This window comes from Neoarius graeffei, chromosome 22 (genome assembly GCF_027579695.1).
Source record: "Neoarius graeffei isolate fNeoGra1 chromosome 22, fNeoGra1.pri, whole genome shotgun sequence".
NCBI lineage: Eukaryota > Metazoa > Chordata > Actinopteri > Siluriformes > Ariidae > Neoarius > Neoarius graeffei.
The window spans coordinates 4,662,895-4,686,983 of NC_083590.1; positions in this window are offsets into that span (position 1 = coordinate 4,662,895).

The following is a 24,089-nucleotide window of genomic DNA, read 5'->3' on the forward strand; positions in this document are numbered from 1 at the left end:
CTACATGTACATAGCTTTTTGTTTTTGTCTACACTTTTTTATTTGTTTGTACTAAGAGAGCTAAGTGAAACCAGAGTCAAATTCCTCGTGTGTGTTCACATACCTGGCAAATAAAGTTAATAATAATAATAATAATAATAATAATAATAATAATTATTATTATTATTATTATTATTAAACTGAGTACATGCTGTGCTGAAACAGGACTAGGGTGGACAAAGGTCCTACCCATAATATTAATGCAGATGAGAATGAGAGAAAGACCAAAGCATGGTTTGAGCCCCTTTGAGATATTGTTTGGAAGTCCCCCAAACACAGGGATAGGTCCCATTACACCAAGATGTCCTGAGATGTCCTTACGCGATGATGTGATGTTGAATTACTGTGCAACCCTCTTTTCTGCTCTGAATAATGTTCACAAACAGGTGAGATCCACCTTACCAGTCCCAGTGCTGGGACCACTGCATGACCTGAAACCTGGTGACTGGGTGGTGATAAAGGACTTCAGAAGGACGAAGTGGAACAAGCCCAGGTGGATGGGACCATCCCAAGTGCTGCTCACCACACAATCAGCTGTAAAAGTGGACAACAGAGCCACATGGGTACATGCCAGCTACTGCAGAAGAGTACCTGAACCAACAGACAAGCAGCACAAGGAGGCCCTGGTACAGGAAGGAGATTAAGACAGCATTCAAGAAGCCCTTGGGGGGCCTTGTCACAGCATGAGTGGACATTCTGGTATCAAGAGGACCTTAGGGGGACCAATGAACACAAGCAACGACATACACAGCCACATGACAGACTGTACATTCCAACACATTCTTCATTCTGTACCTAATTGTGAACCTCATACATGGTATAAGTAGTATTTGGTGGTTTGTCCAGTGGCAGAGATTAATACACGTATTACAGGAGCAGTGTCTGACACCACAGGTACTCCAGGTGGCAGACTTTTCAGCTGGAAAAGTAAGATAGAAAGAGATCAAACTGTTAACTGGGTTCATGACATACTGACTGATAATACCAATCACATGGTGGTAGCTGAAAGAATACATTCTGACTACACATACACTAGCCGACTATACCTAGCTGATTTAGGTGATGGGACTACGGTAAGTGCCTTAGGTGTAGAGACTTCTGTAGAAAACACCCAATATCACGTAGTTCGTTGGCTGACTATTGCCACAGACTGGACAGTAACCGGTAGGTGAACCCCGTATGACAGTATTATAGATTGTGTTATCATTTACATGATAAAAGGGGGGTGGCACGGTGGTGTAGTGGTTAGTGATGTCACCTCACAGCAAGAAGGCCCGGGTTCGAGCCCCGTGGCCGGCGAGGGCCTTTCTGTGCAGAGTTTGCATGTTCTCCCCGTGTCTGCGTGGGTTTCCTCCAGGTGCTCCGGTTTCCCCCACAGTCCAAAGACATGCAGGTTAGGTTAACTGGTGACTCTAAATTGACCATAGGTGTGAATGTGAGTGTGAATGGTTGTCTGTGTCTATGTGTCAGCCCTGTGATGACCTGGCAACTTGTCCAGGGTGTACCCCGCCTTTCGCCCGTAGTCAGCTGGGATAGGCTCCAGCTTGCCTGCGACCCTGTAGAACAGGATAAAGCGGCTACAGATAATGAGATGAGATGATAAAAGGGGGAATTGTAGAGTAAATTTTACTGTCATACTGTTTTTGTAATTTTCCTTTTCTCTGAGCATTGCCTCTTCAAGGACTAATGACAGAACATTCTGCACCAAAACATTTTTCATCTTATCATGTTCCTTACATGTGTAGCAGACATGCATAGCAGATGTGCGTACAAGACAGTGATTAGACAAGATCCAATCAGCTTTAGAGTTGATCATCCTCCCAGCGAGTGATCAAGGCATGTAATTGCAATGATGTAATGCAATAGATGTCTTCTTTTTATCTAGTAAAGCGTATATACAATATAGATTTGAGAACAAAGGGACAGTGTGAGGGGTGTGCCTAACCCTCATCACTTGTCTGTTTCTGCAATAAACCTTCTTTCTCTTGCAAAAGGACGAGACTGGTGTTGGTGTTTGTCATTTTTCCATCACACTGTGCATATCAGTCAGCTGGTGGAAAACTGCAGCATGTGCTCACAGCATAGGGCAGAACAGAGAGAGCCCTTGCTGACCATGCCCATGCAAGAGAGACCCTGGCAACGAGTTGGCTCAGACTTATTCTTCTGGGAGAAAAAGTCATACCTTCTCGTAGTGGACTACTTTTAATGCTACAGAGCCCTCCTCAAGGTAGCTTCTGCTGACACGGTTGTGGCTGCCCTCAAGGGTGTATTTAGCCGCCATGGGATACCGGAGACTGTAATGTTGGATAATGGGCCGCAGTACAGCTGTTCACTTTTCAAGGACTTTTCCACTGAGTATGGATTTACTCATGTCACAAGCAGCCCTAGATAACCGCAGGCCAATGGGGAGGCAGAGCTGGCAGTGGTGATAATAAAAGGACTGTGGAAAGGAGGAGGCGACAAAGCAAAGCTGCTGCTGACATATCGCACTACACCCCTGGAGAGTGGCTACTCCTCAGCATGACTGCTCATGGGAAGACAAATTTGCTCCAACATACCACAACTTCCAGCTGTCATGCTCCCAGGCTCACGTAACACTCAGCACTGCACTTCCCACAATCCCCCTCACACATCAGTCACTACCATGTGCACTCCGTCAGCCAACCCGGAGCCACTTCCTAGGAGTGGCTCCCCCGAGTTCTAATTACCATCACCTGCACCTTTTGTTTCTGTTTGTATTTATACCGCTTTGTTTGTTTTGTTCCTCGCACAGTAGTGCCTCCACATTTTGTGAGCCCACTAAGCGTTATTCTTCCGATTGTATTCTTGTGTATGACCCTTCTTGCCTTTCGTTTTTTTCCCATTTTACCTAGCTCTTGTGTTTGTTTGCTCGTTTTTCTTGCTTCCCGGTTTCTTGATTCTCGCCTGTTTTCCGATTACAATTTGCCTAACCCTTGTGTTTAGATTGCCTGTGTTTTTCTGATTCCGGGTTCTTGGACTATTGCCCGTTTCCTGACCACGATTTGTCTGGCCCTCGTTACTGTTTTGGATTTCTCTGTATTGACCTGGCCTAGCTTTTGTATATTGTCTTTTCTCACTGTGTTCATTAAAACCTTGAGTTCATTCATAATCTGCAACCGTCTGGTTGGTTACAGCTGCATTACACCAGCAGCACTGCGTCCCCGGTGGCCAAACGTCAGAGGATTCCGAAAATCTGAAAACTAAGCAAAGGAGAATCAACAATGCCGCTACAACCTGCATCACAGAGCTCATCCCCTACCGCAGCTGCAGCCCAGTCAAAATGTGTGGCTGCCAAGAGAGAAGAAACAAGGAATTGTTATTCAGAAGGCAACAACACCCAGGTCTTACGGTGCTCAGCGTAAATGAGTACACCCCCTTTGAAAAGTAACATTTTAAACTATATCTCATTGAACACAATTTCCCAAATGTTGACAAGACAAAGTTTAATATAACATCTCTTTAACTTATAACAGGGAAAAGTAAGGTTAATGATATAACTTAGATTACACATTTTTCAGTTTTACTCAAATTAGGGTGGTGCAAAAATGAGTACACCCCACAACAAAAACTACTACATCTAGTACTTTGTATGGCCTCCATGATTTTTAATGACAGCACCAAGTCTTCCAGGCATGGAATGAACAAGTTGGTGACATTTTGCAACATCAATCTTTTTCCATTCTTCAACAACGACCTCTTTTAGTGACTGGATGCTGGATGGAGAGTGATGCTCAACTGGTCTCTTCAGAATTCCCCAAAGAAAATAATTTCTTTCCACCACAAAGGTGAAGGCTACAAGAAGATCAGCAAAGCTTTACTTATCAGTCAGAATACTGTAGCAAAAGTGGTACAAAAATTTAAGAAATATGGAACTGCAACCATCTCACAGAGACGTCCAGTCACTAAAAGAGGTCATTGTTGAAGAATGGAAAAAGATTGATGTTGCAAAATATCGCCAACTTGTTCATTCCATGCCTAGAAGACTTGGTGCTGTCATTAAAAATCATGGAGGTCATACAAAGTACTAGATGTAGTAGTTTTTGTTGTGGGGTGTACTCATTTTTGCACCACCCTAATTTGAGTAAAACTGAAAAATGTGTAATCTAAGTTATATTATTAACCTTACTTTCACGTTATAAGTTAAACAGATGTTATATTAAACTTTGTCTTGTCGACATTTGGGAAATTGTTTGTGTTCATTGAGATATTGTTTGAAATGTTACTTTTCAAAGGGGGTGTACTCGTTTACGCTGAGCACTGTACATCATACATACTGATGAAGGACAGGTCAGATGAAACTGCACACACATGCGCTCAGTACAAGATACACAGCCCCAGACATCAACACCTGACACAACTGACACACCTGATACGACCCCAGAGCCAGGAAACACTGTTACATCCACTCACACCATCAAAGACACAAACAACCACAAACATACAGATGCAACTAACACATATGTGACATTCTCAGGCCGAGTGTCACGTCCTCCCGTGCCTCTGGATTTGTAAGAGACTGTTGTAGGAGACTGGTGGAAAAAAGAGAAATGTGATATGTGAAAAGAAAAGGAAAAGAGAAATGTGTTCTATTAATCTTTTGCAAAGATTGACTAATATAATGCTCATGTTTATAATTCAGATTTGTACATTTTGTGATACCTGTAAGAGAGTGTTACCTTTGAACCCTGTTTGTTGTTTCGAGGGGATTCTTACTTTAAGGGGGAGGTGTTCTGTAAAGAATATAGTTGAGCTGTATTGATGGTGTAACCCGGACCCATTTGAATGTAACACAGTTTTCCAGTTCTGCTCTCCATCTTGTTCTTATAGTTAACACACAGTATAGTGATAACACTGTTCCATTAATAAGCCTTCTGTTAATTCTGTGATTCCTGACTGATTAGAATGCTGAGCAATTTTAGAAACATTTGTTTTGCAGATAGAAAGATTCAACTCAGCATTTAATAACCGTGGCAGATGAAAGTGCTTTTAAACAGAACCCTGTTTATCTTATTAAAGCTGCTTCATGAATCCATTAAATGTAACATCAAAAACAAGATAATATCATTGAGAAAGTTGTACAATAACAAAATATAGCTGTTTTAATTTATTCATTAGTTTAGTCCAGAATAATTTTGACCATCGTGGTGGTTGGTGTCAGTTTCAGCAACTGGCAGATTGGAGAGTTTCATGGATGTGGAGGTGTTCCTTATACAGTGGACAGGGAGTGTGTATCATGAGCTCTGGACTGCTTTAAGGGCATCGATCCTCATTGTGGATGTTTTGTTTTGTTTTTTGTCTTCAGCCTCCAAAAGCTAGTCACATGCAACACATGGTGGCACAAGTCAAGCTGGGATTAAACTCAGGAAAGATGGGAGGAAACCAGGATCTGGAGATGTCAAGGGGTTCCAGATGTCAGATAATCAGTGATTGCAAAGGATTTGAAACCAAATATTAATTCATTTTATTGAGAAGGGGATGGGGTGAGGGGGTGGAGTTTGGAATATATATGGACCTGACGATTTTTGTTCTTTAAACCATGCTAAAGATATAAAGATATTAATTTGCAATATATCTTAATGTAAATAAAACATCATAATGTCATGATATTTATCGATAAAGAGTTGTGGGTGGTAAAAGAGAGCAACTGGACTTGCTAGAAGATTCTAGAAGACATTTCACCTCTCATCCGAAAGGCTTCTTCAGTTCTGTCTGACTAATAGGGAGTATCAGGTATTTATCCTCTCATGGATGAAAAGCAATCCTAAGGTGTCGTTGAGTCATTCTGTCGGTGTGGGTCACTGGGGGCTGGGTGTAAACGGCCTAGAGAGTCGTTGGGATGATCAAGGGATTGTTGGTTCTCTCTGTCCTCCTGTGAGTCACTCAGTGCGTTTACATGCACATAGAGAAAATCGAATTTCTGCTGTAGCTCGACTGAAATCGAAGTTCTAAATGCCATGGAAACACCTTAGCTCAGCTGAAATCGAACCGAACTGGATTTCTCGTAATCGAGCGACGCGACCTAGATTATGCGATTGTAGCCGAGCTACTTAGTGCATGTAAACGCTGTTGAGCTACTTACTTCAGCACTGCCCCTTCCGGAAGTGACGAGTGATGAGACCACAAGCGGGAAACACAACAGCCTCGGTCGGCATGACAACAGTAGTAGTAGCAAGCAGCAGAAGAGGTACTGATAACTTTGGAACTGATAACTTTGTTTATACTCTTGAATAGCTCTTCTTCATGATGACATCCGGAAGTGTACCAACACGATGGGGCGTGTAGCACCACCTGTGGCTCGGGTGCACAATGTACCTCACACAATAGCTCGATTTCCTTGTGGGCATGTAGGATTGGATTTCTCTGGCACCCCTGCTGGGACCCTTAGCTCGATTACCGACAGTAGCTTGATTTGGATGTGCATGTAAACGCACTGACTGAAAACAGCTGGGTTTTGGTGTGCATTCAGTTGTCTGGGAAGTGTGCTAAGGACTGCATTGTAGGTGGCTGATAATTGATGTATTAGACCACCTCCTCTGTTCAGTGATGGCCGTTCCAGGTTGACAAAAATGGCTTCTTTAACTCCTCACTCATACCAATGATCCTGTCTGACTTGTCTTATTAGACAAGACAGAAGACTTAGCATCGAGGTCTACTGGAAACCCACACACACAGACCAGGATCTACTTTTTGACTCACACCACCCACTGGAACACAAATTGGGGGTCATTAGGACCTTGCAACACAGGGCTCAGAACATCCCTACAACGGTAGAGGGAAAAGAGAAGGAGCAGAATCACATCAAGAAAGCACTTCAGAACTGCAGGTATCCCAACTGGGCTTTCTTCAAGAGCAGAAAAAGGAACATAATGGACAAGGAGGATAACAGGAACAAACGCAAGAACATTGTCATTCCCTACATTTCTGGTCTATCTGAGAAACTCAGGAGAATCTTCGACAAACACAACATTCCGGTACATTTCAGACCCAGTAACACCCTGAAGCAGAAACTGGTCCACCCTAAGGACAGAATAGCCAGACACAAACAGGACAACATAGTGTATGCAATTAAGTGCAGTGAGGAATGCACAGTCTTGTATATTGGGGAAATAAAACAACCGCTTCATAGGCGCATGGCTCAACACAGGAAAGCCAGTTCCTCAGGCCAGGACTCTGCTGTCTATCTTCATCTTAACAACAAAGGACACTCATTTCACGATTGCAACGTACGCATTTTAGCCAGAGAGGATCGTTGGTATGAGCGAGGAGTTAAAGAAGCCATTTTTGTCAACCTGGAACAGCCATCACTGAACAGAGGTGGTGATCTAAGACATCATTTATCAGCCACCTACAATGCAGTCCTTGGCACACTTCCCAGACAACTGAATGCACACCAAAACCCAGCTGTTTTCAGTGACTCACAGGAGGACAGAGAGAACCAACAATCCATTGATCATCCCAATGACTCTCTAGGCCGTTCACACCCAGCCCCCAGTGACCCACACCAACAGGATGACTCAACCACACCTTAGGATTGCTTTTCATCCATGAGAGGATAAATACCTGATACTCCCTATAGAGATCTTGCACGTGACGTCACATCCGCTCCAGATTGTAAGCAGTCGCCATTTTGTCGGTCAAACACCATATTTCTGCCGTCTTTCCAACACTGACTTTCTTTTTTTTTCGCCCAAATCTTCAAATATTACCGTGCCTCAATGCTGGAGAGTTGTATGGCATATAAATGCCACAACAGGAGAGGTCAGAAATCGGGAAGAAAGTTTCATAGGCTGCCACGGGACCCTGACAGGCGTGCAAAGTGGATTGCTGCTATTGGCCGGGCCGATGCAAACAACAAGAACAAGGCATGGGAACCGACTGGAAAGAACGATCACTGGTGCCTGTGCAGTGACCATTTCATCTCAGGTTCGCCATGTATTTATTTCAGTATATCCATGTGGTTATTCGCAACATAAGTTTATGACTTGCTCTAATAAAAAATTCCGGGAAGTGGGAACCTGAGAAAAGGCTTGGGGCGGGGGGGTGGATTGGGTCTTTAGTGGTGTGACAATCAATGTAGTCTCTAGATATAAAATTATTTTACACTTTTAGGGGTCACATGTAGAGATAGATAACTTCATAAGTATCAAATCATAAATTCCTCGTGCTCAACTGCCACTAGTCAGTATATTTCTGTCTTTCAGGGAAGAAGAGTTCCATATCCACTGACACGGTCGTGAAAACTACGTCCGGTAAGCCATAAGAGTCACTAATCCGTAGGTCGTTTATTTTAGACATATATCTAATTATCTGTTCATTAGAAAAATGAGCCGTGTAGTCCGTCGGTTGAAATTTATCCATTTTGTACACGGGTGCAGCAGTATTCAGCGGTGTTTTTTACCGACAAAATGGCGGCTGTGTACTTTCCGGTCACGTGACTGCAAGATCTCTATTAGTCAGACAGAACTGAAGAAGCCTTTCAGATGAGAGGTGAAATGTCTTCAAGAATCTTCAAGCAAGTCCAGTTGCTCTCTTTTACCACCCACAGTTTACTATGACCTGGATGACTGAGAATCTTCACACACATAGATAAAGAGTTGTCAAGACATGGTACATCCAGCAGACTCTGACTAGATAATCCAGCAGGGTGTGTGTTCATTTATAATTTATTTAAATATTAACAGTCACAAGGCTTCAGGAATCAGTTTTATCTGTGATCAGAATTTATTCACTGAGGTGATGAGTATGTCCATTAGAGGGAGCTGTTCCTGCCTACACAAAGAAGAAGAGAGACACACACACACACAGTGATGTTTCCATTGGGTTATTTATTTCTGGAGTTAAAAGATGAAAAGGGAACTTGTAATTTACTCATTCAAAGCACTTTCCTCCAGAGGAGCAGAAAAATTCCACTCTGAGCCAAAACCTGTCATGCATTCCTGTCCTTATGGGGACATTTTGACTTGAAAAGATCTAAAATCTTATATATATATATATATATATATATATATATATATATATATATATATAAAGCATTCGGCTCCCCACAGGCAAAGCCGAATGTTGTTCAGCTAGCTGAGTTAATGCTGGAGTGTGTGAACACAAGCAAAACATCAAACATCACAGAAAGGACAATGAGATCACTCAGGGGCACCGCTAGAAATCTTGGGCCCTATGAAAGATTACAATTTGGGCCCCCCCCCGGTAAAATTTTCAAGCGCAAGCAACTGAATTTGAAGTCTATTTTTGGCTGGCACTTCTACTTTGCTATGCATGTGATCAGCTACCTAGCAAGTTTAGGTGATACAATTATTTGGTATATGAACATTTAAAATGCAGAACTGTCAGAATTAGACTGAATAGGCTGTTGCCTTAAAATGAAAATTCCATATTTTGTTTCTTTTATGAGCAACTATTATTAGGCCACTCAGTAGCCTATGGAGTTCATCACATCTCATTATCTGTAGCCGCTTTATCCTGTTCTACAGGGTCGCAGGCAAGCTGGAGCCTATCCCAGCTGACTACGGGTGAAAGGCGGGGTACACCCTGGACAAGTTGCCAGGTCATCACAGGGCTGACACAGAGACACAGACAACCATTCACACTCACATTCACACCTACGGTCAATTTAGAGTCACCAGTTAACCTAACCTGCATGTCTTTGGACTGTGGGGGAAACCGGAGCACCCGGAGGAAACCCACGCGGACACGAGGAGAACATGCAAACTCCGCACAGAAAGGCCCTCGCCGGCCACGGGGCTCGAACCCGGATCTTCTTGCTGTGAGGCGATAGCGCTAACCGCTACACCACCGTGCCGCCCCCCTATGGAGTTCATTCAATCCAAATTAGGGTGCCACTCAAAAATGAAGTTTCTAATTTTCATTGTCCCAACCCCTAAATGTGTTCATAATGTGAAAAGAAAAAATGTGACAAAGTGTGGATGTATTATAATATTTACTGGTAGCTCAACAGTTCCAAAGTTATACAATATGTGTAATTTTCCGAAAAATTCTGACATAATCATATAATGTTAAATTTAACATAAAAAAACAGAATACTGCAGAAATCATGAAAATCAAACAGTTACTAGCAGTTACTTCAAAAGTCAACAAATGATTTTTGAACACAAACAGATTAACACAAAAATCACAATGTAAATTAGTTGTCTGCAATTTAGTTGTCAACAGCAGCTGCAGTGAGTGCAGTCAAGGTGGATTTGTTACTGTTTGGAAAAAGTCATGGTGGTGTTTCTCCAAGACTTGCAACAAGAACTGTTTTTGTTCTTCTTGATTGGTCAGGACTCCATTGAACGCCTGAATCAAGGCCACCCCTCGCTCAGCTGCATCGTTCACGACTTTCAGACTTCTCACTTCCTGTTGGCCAACAATGTAATTGTCACTGCTCCATGTATCTGGACTGTTCATGAGGAATTTCTGTGGTATGTTAAAGGCTGTGAAAAGCTGCTTGGTGTGTTGTGATACAAAGTCAAACAACTGCTTCTGAGGTACTGTGGGGTTGAAGGCAATGCGTAGAGGATGATATGTTGTTTTCTTGTCAAGGGCTTTCACCATGGCTGACTTCACCTCAGCTGACACTGCAGAGTCAAAGAATGCTAACAGAACATAAATCTCAGTCACGGATGACATGTCATGGAAGCGCCACTGTGTTTATCTCATCTCATTATCTCTAGCCACTTTATCCTGTTCTACAGGGTCGCAGGCAAGCTGGAGCCTATCCCAGCTGACTACGGGCGAAAGGCGGGGTACACCCTGAACAAGTCGCCAGGTCATCACAGGGCTGACACATAGACACAGACAACCATTCACACTCACATTCACACCTACGGTCAATTTAGAGTCACCAGTTAACCTAACCTGCATGTCTTTGGACTGTGGGGGAAACCGGAGCACCCGGAGGAAACCCACGCAGACACGGGGAGAACATGCAAACTCTGCACAGAAAGGCCCTCGCCGGCCACGGGGCTCGAACCCGGACCTTCTTGCTGTGAGGCGACAGCGCTAACCACTACACCACCGTGCCGCCCGCCACTGTGTTTATTCCAAAGAAAAACAAATCTAAGCAAGAATATTAACATCAACAGATAAGTGGATAGAGCACACAGTGATTTATATAATGTGATCAAACAGTTAAACTAAATAAGGTTTTATCTCAATATATAATAAGTGTTAATACACGCATGCAACAGCTACTAAATAGTTACCCTATGAAAACATTTCAGCCCATTGAGCTACCAAAAAATATGCATATATTTGTATGAAACTTGGAGTAATTACTGTGCTTCATAAAAGGAACAAAATGAGAGGGTGGGACCTGGAAAACATTGAAAAAAATTTTTTGGCCATTAGACTCGGTGGCACCCTAATCCAAATGTTTGTGTTGAGAGAAATTGCATGCATCACTGTATCAGTATGGATTTATAACATTCTGTATGCACATTATGGATACTCCAGAGCCCTCCAGCAAACATCGTCAATAATCAGGATTACAAAATGTATTCCTTTGTTTCCTCCATTTATTGACTTATTGGATGTGATCAAATGTATGCCTTGATGAATAACTACACTAGTTTTTTGAGACAGTTACATAGTGCACTGCAAGAAATCCACTAAGTGTTTTTGGTTTCGTTTAGGCATCACACATTTATTAGAAAACACAGCAAATGTTCAAATATTCAAGTTAAATACTTAGCAACAGTATCAATAAATCCACACATGAACAATAGCAATGATATCTATGACCACAGCTAATGTGCAAAATATTAAAGTTAAATACTTAACAATATCAACAAATCCACACATGAACAATGGCAAAACATCTAGACTTAATTATACAATAAAGATACCTATGAAAAAAGGTGATTTTTTTCACATACAGTGTTATCAGCTTTATTTCTATCTGCAAGTATCAGTCATGATACAGGCTAGTCTTCATGATCGTATTGCTAGTGTTTCTCTCTTTCTCTTGGTCAGCTCTTCTTTCTCTCAATTTAAATGCCAAGGTCTAGACGCCGAGCCTTCCTTGTAGCAAAGTCATGAATCAAATCTTTGAAGCTCAGAGAGAGGGCCAATTCACTTTCAGTTGAGAGGATTGCCAGATTGTTCAACCTCTCCTGTGCCATTGTTGACCTGAGGTAGCTCTTGAGAAGTTTCAGTTTACTAAATGCCCTTTCTCCACCAGCAACAGTAACTGGGAGAGTGCAAAAAATCCTAATGGCAATACAAACTTCTCCACAAATGCTCTGGAGTTGCATTCTGTAAATTGAATTGAGGAGATCAAGGCTGGTGCAATCAGAGGGGAAAGTGGCAGAAAATACTGTATTGAGATGCCTGATTTCACTCTCAAACTGAGGTGTGAGGTCCTTTGTGTACTTGCTTATGAGTAGCTGACACACAGCAGCAATATCTTAATAATGGCTGCAAATTCCTCAACAATGTTTGCTATGGTTTGGAACCTAGTGTCCAAGTCACTAATGATATGGTCCATGGCAGTGAAAAACACTGTTTCGAAATGTCTCTGCACAGTCTCCCTGAACTGTTTCTTCTGGGGTCTCATCATAGAACCTCTTTCTCTTTTTCTCACGGCTGAGTTCTTTTTTGAAGTGAGGTGGAACCCCATTTCATTAGCAATCAATGTTGCCTCAGAGAGGAGGGAATCTCTACAGAATCTCTTAGAAATGCATGTTCATTTCTAAGAGCCTGCATCTCATCTTTGAGTGCATTTACATTGGCTGCCTCCACCTCAAGAGAAATTTTCCCTGACTGGAGTATCACATTCCTGCAATCAATACACTGCAATACTTTCAACCAAATAGTGAGAACAATGGCATCAAATGACAAAGTGCTTCCTCAGACCAACAGCTTCAGCTCTAGCATCATTTGAAAGACTGCATGTGCTGAGTATGGAACTAAGGGCCTCAATGACACTAGGTAAGTGTTTTGTTACCGGTTTAACAGCATCAATTCTTGCACTCCAGCGAGTGTCAGACAAGCTGTGGAGAGAGCAGCCGGTAGTTTCTTTGTATATGGCCCATCGTTCTGGACTGGCACTTACAAATTTGTAAAGACAATTGATGAAGCCAAAAAAAGCTGACACTTCCTCACTTGATCCTGCAGCGTGTATCCCAGCAAGATTTAACGTGTGGGAAGCACAAGGTGAAAATGTGGCCAGACTGTTGTTCTTTAGTATTTGGGCTTGTACTCCCTTAACTTTCCCAGACATGTTTGCACCGTTGTCATATCCTTGTCCCCTGCAATCACCAATATCTATCCCTAGTTTCTTCAGCACATCCTCCATCATCCCTGCTATTTCACTCCCTGTTTTTTTGTGAAATTGTTTGAATTCAATAAATTCACTGAGATACTACTGAGACAGTAATGCATGCAAGTTCTCTCAACACATGAACATTTTGATTGAATGAACTCCATACAAAGTTACCGAAGAATAGTTGCTCATAAAAGAAAAGAAATGTTTTTTCATTTTAATGTAAGTCTTAATAGTCTAATGCTGCTTACTGTAGCCTAGCAATTAAAATAGTTTTTAACCCTAAATCCTTTATTCATGGATTGTATGCTCACCTCCTTCTCCTTCAACTGGGATTTGGGTTGAGGGCTGGGGTCCTATTCCTGAGGCTGAATGGGCACCTCATTAGTTTTGAAACCAGTTATTAGCACCAGTATCATGTAGGCTAGCCTAATATTTTACCTCACGTATTAGCCCAGTAGGCTAGTTTATTGCACAAGTTTAGCTAGTTCTGTGCAGACCTTCTACATTACATTCATCTGATCTTCCATCTTCAACCCTTTTTCTCCCTTTCAGCTTTCTGCTGCTTCTCCTTCCGTTTTTGATATCCGGACTTCATAATTTATCTCACCACCATCACACCTGCTCCTGCTTAGCAACGGAATGTCCAGCTGTGCTGCGCGCGGAGCGAAACTGCCAGCTGCTGTGAGCTGCGCTAGTAGCGGCGCTGTGCACACACGGAGCTACACATTTCACTGTCCCCGCCCACAATCAGACTGTACCATTACTAGAAAGGGTGGAGGGGTGAAATGACAATATCACAAATAATTCAAGGAAAATGTTATCGCAAATCATAACCATGTATAATTTGCATATTTTAACAGATGAAATATTTTATTTCAAAAACTTACACAAGGCAATACTATTAAAATAATATTAATATCCCTCACAGGCCCCCCTGTCAGTGCCAGGCCCTTAGAATCGTCCTAACTTTCCCCCCCTAGCGGCGCCCCTGAGATCACTGTCTAGAGAATTTGGGAAATTAATGAAAGATACTCATCAGAGCACAAAAATAAAGGCAAAAGTTTGTAGGGGTTCAGGGCATGGACGTCGTTAGGTCCATTTTAGGGAGGCTTAAGCCCCCCCAAAATGTTCCCAAGCCTCCCTATAATTTTCAGTGTTTTATATATATATTAGGGCTGTAACGATACACCCAACTCACGATTCGATTCGTATCGCGATTTTTGACCCACGATTCGATACGCCCACGATTTTTTTTTAAATGTTTTTTTAAAGTAGTAAATTTGACTTTTTAACATTTACTTACTTACATTAACTATTTAATAACAAATAATTCAGACCACTGCAGAGAATGAGTAATATGTATGCAAAAATGAACAAATGTATATCCAAAGATTGTTTTATTTCTCAAAATAATACTGTTGAGCCGGAAGCTCTGTTTTTTTCGGTTCTGAAAAAGTCATTTTTCCAAATCGTGTAAATCCGTTAAGATTTTTTTTTTTGGGGGGGGTGGCTCTCTCACTGTCTCACTCTCATAGGGCCAATGATTTTCTGTGATTGCGGAAAACAGATGGAAATTACGGAATTTTTAAGGTGAAACATTGCTCGCGTGTCAAAATGTAACTGCCGCAGAAGGCTTCCGCCCAAGCAGACATGCCTTCAGTGTTGCCAGATATTGCTAACGTTTTCCACCCCAAAATATGTTCAAAACCAGCCAAAAAGCACCTAAACCTGCCCAATCTGGCAACACTGCATGCCTTTCTGGTCAAGTGATTGTGATTGGCTTGTGGCACACCTAGCCAGCCAATGAGCTGCTTGTTTACAGATTCGCTCCCCGCGTCGCAACCAGAATGGCGACCGCTTAAAAGAAATGAATGCTCTGCCAGTGGCGAGTGTGGACGTTGCATGACTCGCAGAAGATTGTCGCAGGTCAGCGAAAAAACGACTTACTAATAGATATTAAAAAAAAAAGTAATTTAAGTAAGTTTAAAATGTAATTTAAATAAAAAGTAAAGTATTCGGCGGCACGGTGGTGCAGTGGTTAGCGCTGTCGCCTCACAGCAAGAAGGTCCTGGGTTCGAGCCCCGGGGCCGGCGAGGGCCTTTCTGTGTGGAGTTTGCATGTTCTCCCCGTGTCCGCGTGGGTTTCCTCCGGGTGCTCCGGTTTCCCCCACAGTCCAAAGACATGCAGGTTAGGTTAACAGGTGACTCTAAATTGACCGTAGGTGTGAATGTGAGTATGAATGTTTGTCTGTGTCTATGTGTCAGCCATGTGATGACCTGGCGACTTGTTCAGGGTGTACCCCACCTTTCGCCCGTAGTCAGCTGGGATAGGCTCCAGCTTGCCTGCGACCCTGTAGAAGGATAAAGCGGCTAGAGATAATGAGATGAGTATTCATAAATTGAAGTTTGGAAGCGCCTCTGTTTTTGGGCTGAGGAGAAGTTTCAAAGGGTGTACCGCGATTCTGCCTTCTTGTATCGCGATACAGATCGTGGCTCTGCGTATCGCGATTTCGATACGCATATTGTTACAGCCCTAATAAATATATATATATATATATATATATATATATATATATATATATATATATATATAATAGTGCAGACTTGCACATTACACAAACCAGCAAGAAAACGAGTCAAACAATTATATGTTCACAAGTTCTAGCTACGACACGAATAAAATTATCGTTATGTTTCCCAGCATAGCCAGGTAGGCGCGCATGCGCGGTTCAGGCGGGAGCTGTATGTTATTAGGCCTACTTGCTGTAACATTCCGTTCCTGAGGCTGGCAGAGCTGTTAAGAGAAGAAGAGGACTTAATTCGCAGTGAATGATACAGTGAACAAGAGATTGTAAGTTGATATCAGTCAGTGTTAATTGCTTAACGTTACCTACGTTTATCTAAGGGGAAGAAAATGTGATGCTGTAGGCTATTTGTCCCTTTTAACATTATGGCAGCTAAATTGAACTTTATGGAAAATGTTAGCCAGTATTAGTGTGAACAGTTCAACTTGACAGCTTTCTATATTTTGTCCCATCTGTGTATTGGTATGTTCTTCAACTATTGCAAGTGAAAACTAAATGCCATTAGTAGCAATAGTTATGGCGAGAGAAGATTTAATGTGTCCTTTCATTTCATTGGCTAGATGGATATATGATGATTTTTTTAAGAGCTTGAGTGAGGAACAGGAGAGTGATAAGGGAGCTGATGCTGAAGAGGTCTGCGTGATCGAGGTCAGAGGTCAGTAAATGTCAACAGAGAAAACAGGGCCGAGTTCAACCAATGCACCGTTTTGTGATGGTTTAGCTCCGGTTTGATCTAAGCCACTAATGCCGCTTTTCCACTACAAACGCGGCTGAGTCGGGCTGAGCCGTGCCGTGCTGAGTTGGGCTGAGTCGAGCTGAGCGGGGCTGTTGGAGTTGCATTTCGACTACAACCGCGCTGAACCGTGCTGGCTGGAAGTGGGTGGACACATTGGGTGGAGTTAGCGAAAGTGGGTGGACGTCACGTGATGTCATTAAGCAGCGCAAACAGTGACATCAGTGAGCTTTTAAGCGGTAGTCTCACGACCCGGATAGTAAACAATAAACATGGAGGACATGGAGTCGTTAGTGTTGCTGGTCTTGGTTCTGTGGCTTGTTGTCACCGACAACGCCAACAGATACTGGCAAGAGCGTATAGATGAGGCGAGGCGCATAAGGCTTCAGAAATTCTCGTAATTCTTCTTCTTCCGGGTTTACGGTGTTTACAGATCCCAGCGTGCTCGCGGGGCATGTGTGGGCATGTGAGGACACTCCTCCTCACCAATCAGTGCACAGGGGAGTGTCTGCTCACGCCCCTAGCCTCACTCGGCTCGGTTTGGCTCACTTCAGCCCCACTCCAAAACCGTGCGAGTTTTAGGGGCTAAGCAGGGCTGAAGCGAGCTGAGTCGTGCTGTTCTTTGGTAGTCGAAACGCGAGCCGTGTCGGGCTGAAGTGAGCTGAAGCGAGCTGAAAAAGGGTAGTGGAAAAGGGCCATAATTGAACAAGGTAGCCTATTTGGCCACAACATAGTAGCCCACAACACTTTTCTGGAGTTAAAGATGACAACACGTTGCATAAGAATGGAAACTGTAGGAAAACATTTCAAAACATTGTGACCGCATTGGCCTTTGCAATAGGCTTCTGAGTTTGTTTTCTTTCATTTGGTGGGTGTGTCAGAAATCACCATATCAGCACTGATGTGCAGGCTATCAAAAACCTACCGAATTAACAAGAAAAAAAAGACAGCATGCACAGTAGGGGTGGGCGATATATCGAGATTTGCGATATATCGTTATGTTTTATGAACACGAAAAAGATTTTGGCATATCGTATATATCGAGATAATGCTCTAAATTAATATGATTTCGCCACTGTGCTTAATTTCCTTCACTGTGCTATGGTGCTGCCCGCCCCACCTCCTTCGTGTGTTTGTACCCCCTCCCCTCGCGTGTAGGCGGCATGTTAACTCATTCAACATGGCGGCGCCCACAGAAAGCCCGGAGGCGGCAGAACTCGTACCAAAAAAAGGACAAATGGCTCCATTATATGGAGATATTTTGGTTTTAAACCGTCGGACGAACAACAGAAAGAGGTCTACTGCCGGAAATGCAAGAAATTGGTGGCAACCAAAGCGTCGAGCACCACGAACCTGTTCAACCATTTACAGGTACACCACAAACTTTTGTACGAGGAGTGTGCCAGGCTGAGAGTTAATGCAGTGAGATGAGTTTGAGTTTTGTTTTTAAGGAAAAGGAAGGCAATATGTATTATTTCTATAAGTCAAATTATTATTTATGAAATGAGGTTTTTTTTTTGTTATCTTAAATGTTTAAGACGCACTTTATAAGAACTGCCTACCCTCAGGTTTTATGTTTGTAATTAAAATAAGGCAATATACTACTTCCTTGGTTTGATAATTCATGTTAAAAATGGTGCACAAGCACTTTGTTACTAGTACTTGTCTACCTCTAGGCACTTGGCTGCCTACCTGTTTGCACTTCAATAAAAAAAAACACCTTGCTGAATTTGGTGTGTCTGTTTTTTGGGGGTTGTTTTTCCTGCATAGATATCGAGATATATATCGTATATCGAGATATAGCAAAAATATATCGAGATATTTTTTTTTCTCCATATCGCCCAGCCCTAATGCACAGTAGGCTATCCACCTCCAGTTGAATGATATGAGTGAAAATAAAGTAATCCCCATATTTATATGCCTTAATCAAGCTTGGATAAAAGCAAATGGCAAGCAATGGCCCACTCAGCTGCTCCTGTCTGATCAACGCCTTTAGTGCACCTCTGTTTCTGTTGAATTAACCGTCTTGCACAAGGCCGGATTAACTATATGGGCCTGCGGCACAGTGCCCAGGGGCACTAACCACTCACAGCCACTGGGGGGGCACCACATGACAGAAACTTTAAAAATATTTTTATTGAATGTTTGTACACTTAAAATGGTTATACACTTGACATTGTTAAATAGTCATATATAATTCATTATGAACACTAATTTCATAAGAACAACAACAATAATCATAATTCTGAGCAAGAGTGGCCAATGTGACCATTAACCCCCCTTTCCTTAACCTGTCAGTTGAGCCAGTCCACCTACGGTGAAATGTATCAGTTTTTTAAAAACCGCGGTAGAAATGAAAAATGGACAGAAATCAATTGCGTGGTTGTGCGAATAGAAAATTAAAAAAAGAGAAAGACTCCAGGCGTGTAGCTGCAATTAAAAATGTTCCAGTATTAGATCGTTTTTTTTTTAATAAAAATATCGACAACTGCTGTCACTACCAGCGCTGAAGCCGAAGCTAATGAAATCAGCGATGCTAGTGAGGGAGATGGCCCTGCTAGCACTAGCCGGGGAGATGCTACAACCACAGCCAGTGTTAGCCGAGGGGTCAGCAACAACGAGGATCCCCTTGAGGAAGATGGGAGCGAGAGAGACCCCGGGGAGGAGGATATGTGCAAAGCCACTTTAAGCCAGGTAGAGATCAGTTCACACCATGGTGACGAGAAGGAAGATGAGGGTGTTATGGATGTCAACCCAGCGCAGCCGACACCAGTAGAACACTTCTCTATTTCAACTGATCCTGCGCTATGGGGAGAACATGTCTAGGTTCATACAGAACAGATACTCTTTGAATTGATACACATATGTACATTGTACAACTGAATATGCCATACTGGATGTTATTTGAATTTATATTTCGAATTGAGACATTTGAATATGTTGCCTAGATCGATGCTATTTTAATTGATACACATTTTGAATTGACACATTTGAATATGCTGTATTGTATATAGATGGATGCTGTTTAAATTGCTGATGCTGTTTTAATTGATACACATTTTGAATTGAGACATTTTAATATGGATAGAATAGAGTATGGATGCTTTGAAGGCTTTTATTGAGACATACAAATATATGCTGCTCATTTTTGAATAAGACATTTCAATATGCCTACATGCATATCGTTGGTTGTTTTCAGTGAATTTGATGGGCTGATGTAGCCTACTTAATACATTTTCAATGAGGAAGAATGACCTTGTTTATGTGTACTATTGTTTATGTATATGCTACTATTATTGACAGCAAAGGGCAAGGTTTGTGAGTGTGTGCAGGAGGTTTCTGAATGCGTGTGCGCAGGGTGGTGGTGGTGGTGGTGGGGGGGGCACTTGAGGTATAGTGCCCAGGGGCACCGCATTGGCTTAATACGGCACTGGTCTTGCATGGCATAAACTAGCCCCTTATTTCATATTCAGTTCTGGCCAACTTGACTTGTATTCCCTGTCTAGGCTTAGCCTATAGTCTAAACTAGTCTCATTGGATGTTAAAGATAGGCCAGCTTACATACAGTAGGCCTACACAACAAAATATTTTATGAATTAATGATTATTTTATAAGCCCTGTGATGACCTGGTGACTTGTCCAGGGTGTACCCCGCCTTTCGCCCGTAGTCAGCTGGGGTAGGCTCCAGCTTGCCTGCGACCCTGTAGAAGGATAAAGCGGCTAGAGATAATGAGATGAGATTATTTTATAATAATTTAATTTAATGAGAACAGTCATAGGCTACTGTAGGCCTCCTATACATTGCCATGTCAGATAATCAGCCAAATGCATTTATTTTGGTGGTAGGCTAACCCCATTCCCAACGTCATCTAGCAATCTTGGAGGATATGATATTAATTTAACTTCAGGGTTTCATCATGTTAATTTTGTTTTTGAACTCCTTGAAGGGTGAGGCAGGAGAGGCTGAGGAGGAAAATGAGCATCAGGCAAGTTCAAGTCAGAGAGAGGAAGTGAATCCAGATTCAGAGGAGGTCGAGCAAATAGATCTAGAGAGAGAAGAAACTGAAACAGAGACAGAAGGTGAGCAAGGAGGCCAAGAGGAAGAAAAGGATCAAGAAGCTGCAGCATCTTCTCTTAGTGACTTAGGTGATAAAGACACAGGGCCCAGACAGGTAAAACTGAATAGCTATCCACAAGACATCTTTGGTACACAGAAGAGGGCATTTCACCACAGCTGGTTTGCTAAGTACACATGGTTAGAGTATTCAGTCAACCTCAATGCTGCTTTCTGCTTCTCATGCAGAGTGTTTGGCAGAAACATCAAGCATGATGCTTTGGTCAGTTGTGGTTGCAGAAATTGGAAAAAAGCTTTGTCTGTCTTTAATAAGCATGACATGACACAGTCCCATAAGGACAGTGTTGTTGCATGGAAAGGATATCAGGCAACTAGCCAACAGGGAGATGTTGTACAGATGATGGTGTCTGCAAATGCACATGAGATAGCAGAGAGAAGGGACTATCTGAAGCGAATTGTTGCAGTTACCTCAATGTTGGGGGCTCAGGGACTACCCTTCCGTGGCAATGATGAAAGTGAAGCGAGTACAAACAGAGGCAACTTTCTTGCTTGCATGGGGCTTTTGATGAAGTTTGATCCATTCCTGCAAAATTACAATCCTCCATCAAACGCCACGTACATCTCACCAGTATCTCAGAATGAGATGATTGAGTGTTGGGCTCAGGAAGTGACCAGCGTCATGGTGTCTGAGATTAAACATTCCAAACTTTATTCCATTATGGTAGATGAAACAAGAGATAGGCAATCAGAGCAGCTGGCTGTTTGTGTTAGATACGTGTCAGAGGGGGAACTAAAGGAATGTTTCCTAGCACTTTCAGAATTAATGACATTTGATGCCCAATTCATTGCAGACAAGCTGCAGCAGCAGCTCCAGGCCAATGGCCTTGCTAATGTCAAGTGTGTGGCACAGACTTATGACAGTGCAGCGGTCACGAGTGGACCCACAGGAGGCATGCAGGCACGTTTTAAAAGGCTCCATCATGATGCTATCTATGTACACCGTTATGCACATGAGCTTAACCTAGTGTTGTGCCACACTTGCAGGGCTGTTTCAGAGGCTGTGGAGCTATTTGATTTGTTGGAACGTGTATATTCTTTTTTTACCACTTCCCTGGTGAATCACCATAAGTTCAAAGATGCTCAGTCCAAGCTTGGGTTGGCAGCAATTGAGCTTGTACAACTTTCGAACACTCGTTGGGCATGCCGGCTGCAGTCAATCAATGCAGTTCTTCAGACCTTACCAGCCATTTTTGAATGTCTCTCTGTCACTGGGTCTCCCATGGCTGTTGGTATCAAAGCAAAGCTATCACTCTTCTCAACCATCTATGCTATCTTGATGTTTCAGACACTTCTGTCTATAACTGAAGGACTCCACAAACTCCTTCAGAAGGAAACTTTAGACCTGGCAGAAGCTCTGATTGGAAAGGATGCTGTGTGAGACACACAGATTCCTTTGCCACAGAACTGTATGAGAGAACCAAGGCTCTGTGCCACACGCACAGTATTCCTGAACCACATGCCAAGAAAAGGCAGAAACAGTAAAAGATGGATGATTTTGTGTTGGAGACAACCGTAGGTTCTCGCACTGAGTTAGTCAGTTCAGAGGTCTTTAAAACGGAGTTGCTTTTCCCCTGTGTGGACAGGGTGGTTGGTGAGCTTGAACTAAGATTTTCCAGTGTAGATGCAGGGCTCCTAAAAGGCATCCAGACCTGCAGCCCTAAGTCTGAGAACTTCTTGAATGAATCCAGCTTGGAAGAACTTGCCAGGCACTATGGCATAGACCTGAAAACGGAGGAGGTCCTTGTTGCCAGAAGCTTTCTTGTTCACAAAGCAGATTCTGGATATCCACCCCAAGACATGTTAGCTGTGCACAACCTCCTAAACTCAGACATGTTTCCCTCTCTGAAGGAAGTCCTCCAAGTTGCCCTGACAGTGCCTGTAAGCAGTTGCTCTTGTGAAAGGCCCTTCAGTGCATTGTGTCGGCTGCACTCCTGGCTGCGTCAAACAATGGGGCAGCAAAGACAACATAACCTTGCAGTCATGTCAATTGAAAATGGCATAGTAAGTCAGCTGAATGACAAGGTGTTAGACCGTTTTGCCACTCTGAAAAACAGAAGGCAATCTTTGATGCTTCCACCCACAAAGTAGAGCAAAGTGGGCACAGAGCTCACAACAGTGTCACAACAGTGATAAGAATGGATAGTTGACTTTCTGTATTATAAGTTTGTAGCAAGAGTCCTAGGTGGGTGGAGCACAGAAGCACGGCAGGCCAGAACTGAGTTCTCAAAAAATCTTTTATTTAGCTTTTCGGCTTTTATATTCACTCTCACACACACAAGCGTCCAGGTTGGGGGAGAGCTCCCTTCCTCTGCTCTCCCTCTCCTTTATAGGGCACGGTCACTAGGGAAGACACACAAACACAGGTTAATTCCCATCAGGTATAGTGATTCTGCCACTTACCTTCCCTAACTCCACCCTCCATTCACAGACTGATGCTTGACCACACCCCCGCTGCCACAAAGTTCTTCTACTTAGTTATAAACTGTAATTTTGCCTTTAATTGTTGATTTAAAGACATTTCCTCCTCTGTTCTCTAACATATCACTGTTACTTACATTAAAACTCTTATGTAAGACTCAGTCAGACATACACATTGAGTTTATAAGAATGTAGCTATGTATTATTTGTATTGGCTTTAGTTTTTATTCTTTATCCCTTTTAATTATCTCATCTCATCTCATTATCTCTAGCCGCTTCATCCTTCTACAGGGTCGCAGGCAAGCTGGAGCCCATCCCAGCCGACCACGGGCGAAAGGCGGGGTACACCCTGGACAAGTCGCCAGGTCATCACAGGGCTGACACATAGACACAGACAACCATTCACACTCACATTCACACCTACGGTCAATTTAGAGTCACCAGTTAACCTAACCTGCATGTCTTTGGACTGTGGGGGAAACCGGAGCACCCGGAGGAAACCCATGCGGACACGGGGAGAACATGCAAACTCCACACAGAAAGGCCCTCGCCGGCCCCGGGGCTCGAACCCAGGACCTTCTTGCTGTGAGGCGACAGCGCTAACCACTACACCACCGTGCCGCCCCCCTTTTAATTATTATTATTATTATTATTAAAGACTATTTCTCTTTTCTTTTTTAATCCAATCACCTTTTAGCACCTTAGCAAAGGTAAAAACTTGTAGATAGTGTAAATTTTAGTGTCATACTGTTTTGTAATTTTCCTTTTCACTGAGTGTTGCCTCTTCAAGGACTAACGACTTAGAACATTCTGCACTGAAACATGTTCATCTTATCATGTTCATTACATGCATAGCAGACATGTGTGCAAGCCAGCG